This window comes from Parasteatoda tepidariorum, chromosome 3 (assembly GCF_043381705.1).
Source record: "Parasteatoda tepidariorum isolate YZ-2023 chromosome 3, CAS_Ptep_4.0, whole genome shotgun sequence".
NCBI lineage: Eukaryota > Metazoa > Arthropoda > Arachnida > Araneae > Theridiidae > Parasteatoda > Parasteatoda tepidariorum.
This window is the reverse complement of record NC_092206.1, coordinates 20,438,311-20,449,334: the sequence shown is the minus strand read 5'-3', so window position 1 is coordinate 20,449,334 and position 11,024 is coordinate 20,438,311. Positions and strand designations below refer to the sequence as shown.

At 26.5% G+C, this 11,024-nt stretch overlaps 1 long non-coding RNA gene across 1 annotated transcript in view; it reads right to left on the bottom strand.

Annotated features, from left to right (window-relative positions):
• LOC139425129 (uncharacterized) overlaps window positions 1-11,024 on the bottom strand; it is a 71,012-nt gene continuing 59,988 nt past the window's right edge. The window contains exon 2 of the long non-coding RNA XR_011636358.1: window positions 1-2,105. This is a non-coding gene — a long non-coding RNA (uncharacterized lncRNA). The remainder of the gene's footprint in view (window positions 2,106-11,024) is intronic.

Genomic DNA, 11,024 nt, shown 5'->3' with positions numbered 1-11,024 from the left:
TTTTCAAGCATTAATATAAATTAAACGTATTGTTCTATTGAGTATAAAAATTTAGTTCAATTTATCTCACAGTTTAGTGTAAGTGCAATGAATATATGAATTAAAAATAAATCGTAATAAAATATTTGTTACATAATCAATTTTTTTCAATGAAAACACAAACAATAAACAACAATATAGTATGTTATTGGTATTTGAAGTAATGCAATTAAAACGTTTTGTTGCAATTAAAAGAAAATTTCATTAACAAACTACATATATTTCTCGACATTTTGAAGCATTAAAATTTTCTTTTGTCTTTGAGTTTTCTTTTTTAGCTTTACACGTCAACTAATAAGATAAAAATTAAAAGAGATTAAACCTTTCAAATTAAAGTTGTTAATTATCTGTTTCAGAATACATTTTTTTAAAGCAAGCATCAAATTAAAAGAGACAAAAATATCATAATTGCAACTAACTCCTTCAAAAATTCTTTAAGTAAAATATCTCAAAAATTTAAGCGATGCAATTCAATAAAATAAAAATAAAAAAGCTTCAGACTTATGCTATTTATATCCATCGAAATCATTAAATATGTATGAAAAGTTCATGGAAACGAAAAAGTCTTATTTAAAAATATTCGTTCTTTGCATTTTTATGCCTAGTTTTCTCGGATTATAACTGAAACATCGTTAAATAATGCTCGAGAATTTTTAAAAGCGAGAATTTTCTTTGTTTTTAAAACGATAAGGATATGAACGATTTTCGTATTCTTCTTCGAACTCATCGTAATTTCACTTCTTACTCTTTTTTTTCTTCCCCAAGTGAATAGCAAACTACCCTTTTTAGCAATAAATTTATCTGTAACAGAGCTCGGCATGCTATTCGAAAAGTAAGAAATGACAAAGAAACGAATAAAAGACTAAAAAAAGGAAATGAAACGGAGGGAAAAAAAATTCCAATGTGCTTTTTTACGTTTCGATATCGATTTCTTAGCAGTTTAGGCTTAGCTATCACTTTCCCGCCGAAAAATAAAAATCGTTTTCTTTCTTTTACCCAGAGGAAATGAAATGAAATGAAGTGGTTCGCTTGGCTAATGAGTTGCCAAAAATATTCTTTGCTGAGAACAACACAACACAAGAATGATACGATTAATTGAAATGACTAGGAAGAAATTGATTGAGAAGAAAATTAAAATCTTTTGGTTCGCCAAGGTCATTATGTCACTTTCCCCTTTAGTTTTTATTCGCTTCCATTCGAATGCTTTATTTTTATTCTTATTTTTTCAAATGCTGAATGCTAGAAATAAGTGGAAAAAAATTTGGACTACGCAAGATTGGGGTTTAATACGTCCGCTGAAACAACGATCCAATAAAGTTAATGTAAGTTTCCAGCACAGCGAATCACAAATGTCGAAGAAATTTATTGGATTGCACTTCAAATAACATCAGAACAATATTGCTGACTGGTACGTAAGAGGTTTAATTTTAGCTCGGTAAGTTATTCAATTAAAATTAGATAAATAGAGGGTTTTCTTCTTTTAATTCTAAATAAAAAACTCTTTTTGGTGTTACGTCTCTGGGCATTCCTAACGTGTGAAAACCAGGCATAGATAATAAGCATATAATCAAGAAACGATGTAATAAAAAATTAATCTGTTTTTTTGTGATGTTAATTTTTTAGGCGCAGTTAAATTAAGGAAAGCAACGAGAGAAAGTCACAAAATATATTGAGGTAAGGTAATTGATATAGCGTGTCTTTACATCTCTCAGCTCACACCGGGCTTAACACGAAAATTCGCGAAACCAAATCATTGTGCAAAATAAATATAACAACAATAAATTACTTGAAATCAATGATGAATCTTTAAGGAAAATTTTTGAAAATCAAAGCTATGTCTTTGAAAATATTAAAAGACCATTATTCTATTTGATGCAAACAAAATTGGATTATTTGGTGGTACTGCACTAATGGAATTTTCGATGACAGAACAATTGAAATTAACAACTTCTACAATGATTATGATACTTTTTAAGTAAATGACAGTTTTAAACTTACCAAGTAACTAGGTGAGTTCAGCCACCGAAAATTTTTGAATTTTATGTGTTTCACCTTCAACTTTAAATCTAAAATGAAAGAAAAATGAAAATTATTAACCAATAAGACAGAATCAAAATTTAAATATACACTTAAAAGATAAAATAAACCAGAATGATGTATATAAGATTAATAAAGCATAGAAGATTAATTAAAGTTAATAATTACTTATAAGGAAATTTTAGGAAGCACAATTTGTACACAAATGTCTAAATTTAACTCCTGAAAAAGAGCAAAATCCAACTTCTTAAAGAAAGAGCAAAATTGATACACTTTTGTACCCTTTTGGAATTAAGTGATTCAATTGAATATTACGGAATTACATATACACTATTATATTAATCCGCAATATACAGATCAAACTATACAATGCATTCTGACAACTTGCACAAGTACGGTTAAGTATTATTGAAAATACTATCAAAGTTTAAAAATGTTCAATTATTATTTTGCACAAACAAATTATTCTGAAACATCGTAAGTCCTTTAAAAGCTTCACAAATTATCATAGTAATTTTTGTTCTTATTGATTAAAATCAGATTTTCAAATTCATGTTGTAGAGTATATTTCTAACACCATTTATGAATTACTGTCACAATACATAATTACAATAGGTATGGATAAAAAAAACATACGTATTTATGCTTCACCATACTAAAATTGAAATAGTATAAGCAAATTACATTAATATGTAAGTATTAAAAAACCCATTTTGTTGAGAATTCTTTGCCAAATTTTTATTTATGCATTGTATTTAATAGTGAAAGATATTTCTATTATTGGTGAATCGCACTTACATCTTCATTCAAGCATTGCATTTTATCTTATACAATATATTTCATACATCATTTACTATTTCCTGTCAAGTATCTTATTCAGCATTTCTATTAAAATGCCGAAACAGGTTAGACAACCTCTCTCCTGCAGAGGATAAATAAATCTGCAAAAAAGTAAACAAATAATAAAAGAAATTGCTACACAGCTTTTAAACTTAAACTCGTGAGTTAAGGTTAGAATTAGTACTTTCTTTAGAAGTGGGGAGTTAGAAATCATGTCTTTAATGTGTTTAGAGTATACATAAAAACCGTATTTACACGTGCAGGTCGTCGACATTTATGATCGACCGTTAAAAACGTTCAAAATGAGCTTAGGAAAAAATTACATCGAAATTGCCGAACCTACGCACTTTTTTGTTAGCTTTATGTATGCGGTCATACGGAACGCATTTAACCCTTCTTTTTTTTTTCAAACTTCCGCGAGAAAAAAAAAACTTAATTAAAAATTGAAAACTCTATTCTTGTTCGAAATGCCAAGTGCAAATAGTGCTTAAGAGTATTTACAATATTTTGATAATGTTATTAGGGGGGGGGGTTGGCTGTCAAACGATTTGTGTGAAAATTTAGAATTTTTCTTATGTACGGCGGAAGATTTTATAGATATTTTCTTCCATTATCCTCTTAATTTCGGAAAAATCTATTGCCGAAGCAAATGCGTCATTGATTAAGCACAGAAAATTCAGTGACATTTGACAATGACAATTCAAATGACATTTTATTATTCAGTTATTACTCACTTGATTTAGGAATAAAATTTTTTACAAAAACAACTGCATTAATGGTAAGTATAGAAAATTTGACAGAAAGAAATATAACTTGTAGTGAGACACTTAATTACTAAAGTAAATAAAATAAATACATTTCCAATTAACTAACATTCTATGGCAAGTTCGGCGTAAATTTTCAACAACGCATCTGCCAATAGAAAACGATAATTTTCTTACAGTGCAACATCTTCTTCTGTTAACCGTAATCTATATATATTAAACAACAATATGNAAAAAACAGAGAGAGCAACAGAGAAACGTTAATAAAACAAAATATATATATATATATACTGTTTACAAAAATAACAGTCAACGAATAAAACACAATATTTGGAAGTGTTCTATTGCAACAAATAATGGCATTATTTTATAGTAGTAACATCGAAAGCAGCATTATTTGAAAATACTATACCAACGAATAGAATATGTTTTGAAAATGCTGCACTAACGAATGAAATATTATTTGAAAGTTTCATACTAATCAAAGGTTATTTTTAGTAATGTCACTAAGATTTGAAGAAAAATCTACACCCAATGTCTGTTTTCTCTAGTAAAAGAAGCGTTCGTTGAAAGTGAGAATCAAGAATAAAATATTATTTGAAAATCCTATAACAATGAGTAAAAAATTTTATCAATTTATACTGATGAATAAAATATTATTAAAACTACTTTGAATATTAATTGGGGTTATTTTTAATGACGTTTCAAGGATTAGAATTATTATTTATACAGACAAGCTACATCTGTTTCACTTACATCTCTCTGAAATTTGTAAAATATCTAACAAGAAATCTTTTTTTAAATTATTACTAACTAATAAAATATAATTTAAAAATATTATACAAACGAATAAAACAATATTTGAAATATTCAAAAGATATTGATATTCAAAATATTCAAAAGATATTCATTCAAAAGATATATTTAATCCTGTTTCTAGGATTTGGGGAATAATTTACAAACTCTAGTTTTGTCAATATATGTAAAAGTAGTTTATAGAATTTAAATTTAAAAATGCAGGAAATTTTTTTCTAATTATTACAGTTCGTAAGAATTATTTCACTTTTTTAAATAGAAATAAGAAAATCATACTGTGCTAAGTTCAATACTTCAATAAGTTGGGGCTTTGAGATCAGTACAAGAGATTCATAAGAAATCCCCCGTGGCTTTTTTCACTTTAATATTCCTTTATGTATGTAAATGTAAAAAAAGTTTTAACTAATATAAAGTTAGATTAAAATAGCTCAAAATATATAGCTCAAAATATGTTTTTCGGTTTAAATTACATATTTCGTCGGATAATAAATACGAGTCTTTCTATTAACAACTTCAATACGATCGAAGGGAGCTGTTGTAAAATTTATCGGATCAGTCCAAACTTACTCAAAGGACGTGCGACTGATGAAAGGGAAATTTACTATGCATAATAAAGTGGACACAAGCCACACACATACACACTCAATAATAAAAACACGTCTACCAAATGCGTGCAATGCATGCCAAATTATTCTATCTTAATAGAGATATCTCAAAGTTACAGTGAAAAGAAGCACGATTTAACCGTCAGAGTGATATTAAATACAAAATTAATGAAGGTAGGGAGAAGACAAACGAAACTAACAAAGTTAACCCACAAAGCAAAAATGGGCAGGAAAAAACTGCATTAAAAATTAAAAAAAAAAAAAAAAAAAATGAAGGGACTGGTGATAGCAATCATTTGCAATCAATGTCAATCAGTCCCGACGTATCTTGCATTGCAGTAAATAAAAAAAACATAAAAGAAAAAATTAACAAATAAAAATAAAAAACTGAATCGCCGTAAATTTGAGGGGCGGAGCCTTGGAAAATCTTACACCCAACGTCAGCGAAAAACGGAAAAAGAATATTAAGATAGAGAAGGGAGAAGAAAATAATTGCTAAGTTCCAATCTTACCTTAGTATCAATTTTATCCCCCTCCCCCCACAAAGTCATGCATTTCAACAAAAATAAAAATAAAATCTCTTTTAGGTTACTTGACAGCATAAATGCTGAGGAATAATGATTTTTTTCTCGAACACTCTTATGAGGAAAGGGGAATGAAACGTAAATGTTTCATTAAGTGGAGCTTTAAGAAGTTTAAAAATGAGAAGAAATTTTAAACACTTTGTTAAACACTATTCATTATACTCGAGCCTTATCGTTTCTGCGCATTTCTTATGCGCGATGTATAAAGAGCTTCTAAAAAATTCATTCAATACAATAATTGCAATATACTACAATAAAAGAAAACGATTATGTATCGCAAACGATTTTAATTCGACAGATCCAGACGATACAAATTTCTTATTTCAAAACGATATTTATTTTAATTATCAGACGACATTTACCTTTAAACCTTTTTCATTTCAAACGATAGTAATATTCTTTTTGCAATAGAGATAAATTTAATGACGATTCGGTGACATCATTTATGAGTAGTATTGCGAACGTTATGTGAAAGAACAATTTTTTCAAGTACAATTTTTAAAAATTTTTTTTTTTTTTTCGCTGACAGTTGCTCCGGGGTAAAGCATGGTTTTTTAAACTCCGTGTTAAACCAAGAAGAATTTTTAACTATCAACGAAAGATTGAAATTTAAATATAATTTGTTGAATATGCAATAACTTAACCCAAAAGTTAAATGAAACTTCTTTAAACAAACTTTATGCAAATGTAAATAGTTTCTGACTCAATAACTTGGATTGTTAAAGCTCAAAATAATATCTAATTCATAAAATGAATTTCACTAATAATGATTAAGAAAATTATAAAATCGTACTGATTAATTAAGTAACTTAATTACAAAGACAATAGCACAGTGCAAATTGAAAATACGTGATGAAAATTCAATAAAATACATGAAATTTAAACTCTGATTATTTTAAACAAAAAACATGAATGTCTATAAGTTAATTTGTTCTAGTTAGGAAGTAATTAAGGAATTCGTTAGGATCGAGTTTGCAGAAAATGTGAATCTGTCAAAACTATTTTAACACAATATTTTCATTGAAAAAGAAAACATATCGATAGTCGAATTCGATCTAAAACCGGAAATAAAATCCTGACTTCAACTCTAATTTTATATAATAATCCATTTCCATTAAATATGGTTAATAAGATAAGAGGTTTACTTATTTACATTATTTCCAAAACCTTATTACCGAACATTACCTTCCGTTAATGAAATTACTCTGAGACAGATAATTTGAGCTGTTTAATATGAATTCCAAACAAAGGTAATTTACAAACTTCTTTGCTTGGAAAAAAAAATCAAAATGCATTAGAATTAAATAAATTATATACATTCATAAATTTTTTTGATTTACAATACTTTTCTCTAAATTTAAAACACTAAAAAAGAAAAGGCATGAGTAAAAACTTAATAACTAAAGTCAAAAACGTTTTATTATTATCTAAAGCATTTTCGTACTTATTATTACTATCTATCAAAAAATATAAATTTCATTTAATAGAAAATTATCCACAAAAAAAAAATTAAATATAGAAATTTCCTAAATTACCAACACCATATCTGAGGGAAATACATTATTATTTTCCAGTCGTTTGTATTCGAATAGAACATTATTAAATTTCTGGAAGCTTTTCCAACCTGAACATAGATATCATTAAAATAAAATAAATCGGAAGCAAAAAAAATCCATCACAATACTATCAACCCAAGCCACAAGGGTTTTTGAACTCCAGGAAATAAAATATCATATTATCAAACTTTAGAAAAGGCTATTAGAGGTTAGATTACATTGCCTCACAGGTAAGATCATTTTGCCCAAAAGATCTTCATTACAAATTCTTTTCAGAAAAAAAAATTTTTTTTTCAACGTTCAGTCAAATGAACAGTTGAAATTCTATCTCAACTCCACGCATGAATTGGTTCGATTAGAGGTCGCAGTAGGTATGAGAATTTTTTTTTTTTAAGTGTCTATTTAAAATGTGGGAAGTAAAATATTTAATTATTGAAAATGCACAACTGAAGTTCTGAAATGAACTTTTTACAAAACAGTTCCTGCGTTAGATATATAATACTGAAAAAAAACACACAAAAAAACATAATCATAAGTTCAAAAATCTAAATGCATGTTTTTTCTTTTGAAAAAATAGCAAACTATTTTAGGAAAATACTTGCGATTTAAAAAAAAAGGTTTAGTCTGTAAATTAAACTGATTGTTTTTCAGAAATTTTTATAAAATTATAAATACACTTTTATTACAACTTCTACAAAATTTAAAAGAATAAAAAAGTTACTGATTACTTTTTTTTCCAACTTTTATCTCATCCGATTTACTTCGAATTATTTTGCAGTTGATTGCAGTAATTAATTATTTTACATTTTATGCAGAAATTAATTATTTTACATTTTACGCAGTAATTAATTATTTTACATTTTATGCAGTAATTAATTATTTTACATTTTATGAAGTAATTAATTATTTTACATTTTATGCAGGAATTAATTATTTTACATTTTATGCAGTAAATAATTCTTTTACATTTTATGCAGTAATTAATTATTTTACGTTTAGTTTTTATTCCTAAAATAAAACGCATCTAGAAATATATTTTAAAATTTGACCTGATAGAAATATATAGAAATAAAATGTCAGCATGTAAAAGATGCTTTTAATAATTTTTCATATGTTGAGTAAAATGCTATTCAAAACTTTATAAAGAATAAAAATATTAAATTACATTTATTAGTGAAGATCTGTATCAAGAAAAATAAAATACAATATTCTTGATGAAAGTACATTTTTATAAAATGATGAATTTCAAAATAAATAAATAACATTCAGACTTATAGATGAAATTTTAAATCAAAAAGTTGTATTCATAATATAATCGAGTTAAAGTAAATAAAATTAAGTTTTAAAATTTTCGCAGAAATTGAAACAAACGATTCTTTCCATAATTAAATTTATTACATTTTAATCAAATTTTAGATTAGTAGAAACGTATTCTGTTCAACAAATAGTGCATCGGAGCTTTTAAATAATAATTCTTTTTACAAAATATGCATCGTAATTACAATTTTTAGCTCTTTTTTCCAACAATTCAAGAGAATAATATAAGATATTTAGAACGTAATTTTTAGTGAAAAAAAATGGTGTTATAACTTTATTAAAAAAAATGGTGTTATAACTTTATATTACATTAATCAGAATTAAGTAAATACGTGACACGAAGATGTTGAAAATATTCACTTAGAATTTTAATTTTTCATCATAATTTTTTCAATAAAACTAATATCTATAGATTTAAAAAAATCTTCTAATGTTGTCAGCTCACAACTACATAACTAGTATCATAACCATTATATTATAACTATATTTTATTAATAACTATATATATCAAAAATTTCACTACTTTTCTAAAATATAATCATATAATTCGAAACTTTTTTCTTGCATCTTTTACAAGCATGATATTTGAAATTCACATTTTAGCGACCTTATATTATATTATAAGAAAGGAAAAATCATAGAACTTATTATTTGAAGAACTATTGTTATTAATTAGAACTTATATTATTTATAAATTAATTATTTATAACTTTTACTCCTAAGTAATAATATAATAAGATCTCTTATGAAAACGTACCAACAACATATTTAAAACTTAAATCTACTTCAGGTATTTAAGTTTCAGGTATTAAGTTAAGTTTAGAACTCTTTTTAAGTAAATTTTTCGCATCGTCTGCGGTACAAAAAATGTCTAGTCATCATTCACTTGACTGGTGTAATATTAAAATCGTAAATATCGTTTGACAGCAACGAGTATATATATANATTTTGATATTTAAAATTTTTTTTTCAGCATTTGAAACTTCATGGTTTACTCTACGTTTGTCTAGACGCATTTTTCTCCAAACTTAGTTTACTCTACGTTTGTCTAGACCCATTTTTCTCCAAACTTAAAATTTGAAAATACAAATAGAGATGAAGCAGAATTCGTCATAAAAAGTTCTTTCCGCAGTATAGCGTCCTATAATTTGCAATAGCGCAGTACAGTTTGCAATAGCATTTCTAGATTTTATACTGCAAACAGATATAGTACATTCTCGTTGCATCTAGTACACCTTTTTGTATATTCTATTCATTGCGTACAAAATCCAATAAAACTTTTTTATATATAACTGAAGAAGAGTAAATAGAACGGAATAAATGCTTTTATGTTATTCTCCGAAGCATCATGATAAAATTTCCAAATTTTACAACATTTATCAAATTTTATCACACATAATAAAACCATATTTTTATGTTAATTTTAGCAAAATCACTACCAAAGTATTTCGTTAAAAATTACCTAGCATGTTGGTGCTACCATAGAGCCGGAAACATGGTAAATTTTACCATGTTCTGTTAGTTTTGACCATACATTTTTTTTAGAGTGGGTTCAAATAAGAAAACCACTGATAACACAAACAAAGACACTTGTTCTTACACAAATCTTTAACAAACTTATTTAAACAGAAACATATTACCAGTTCTTTACCTGATACAATGTTGGGACATAAGTCTGGGCATCCACCAACATACAACTTCAATAAGTAAAACACCAGTTTTGATAAGCAATCGTTAAAAAAAGAAGAAAAAAAAGATGGCGATCGTGATGCTGCAGGCCTTGAGTTTAAAGGGAGATATAAAACCGCAAACAAGCTTTAAAAGAAATTTTACATCGATGACCTTGAACCTCTCAGGTATTCATTAACAATTCATGAGAACATGGCTTACAAAGGTATCCGGAAACTACGGAATGTTGGGCCATAATTAACACATTAATGAATAGTTGATATTTTAAAAGTCTATTTTTAGAATTTATGTTGTAAATATTCGATGTAAAGGAAAAAGTTTTAAATGTAATTATATACTTAAATAGAAAATAAAAAATAATAGAATGCGATATGCATTATTTGTTATTTTAACAACTTCGACATGCAATAAAATGTAATAACACTAATAATAAGGTGGCTGAGCTATGTTGTTAAAACAACAACATGTTAAGTTTCATTTTTAACGAAGTGCTTTCGCTGTTGAATGGATTTTTTTCTCATTTTCAAACAAAATTTAACATGTTAATTTTATTCGAATACCCACATAATTTCAGAAGCTATTTTTTTTTTAGAATTTATTGAGTATTAAACTTGCAATAGCAATTTTAGTATTTGCATTATTAAGAGGCTTCTAACCTCAACATCTTGGATTTTAGGTTCAATTCTTAATTTGTGCTTTCTCGATATTTTATTGTGCTTACCAAATTTCTGTTGATATTGTATTATTAGACAGCTTAAATACCTTTCGAAAAAGGTA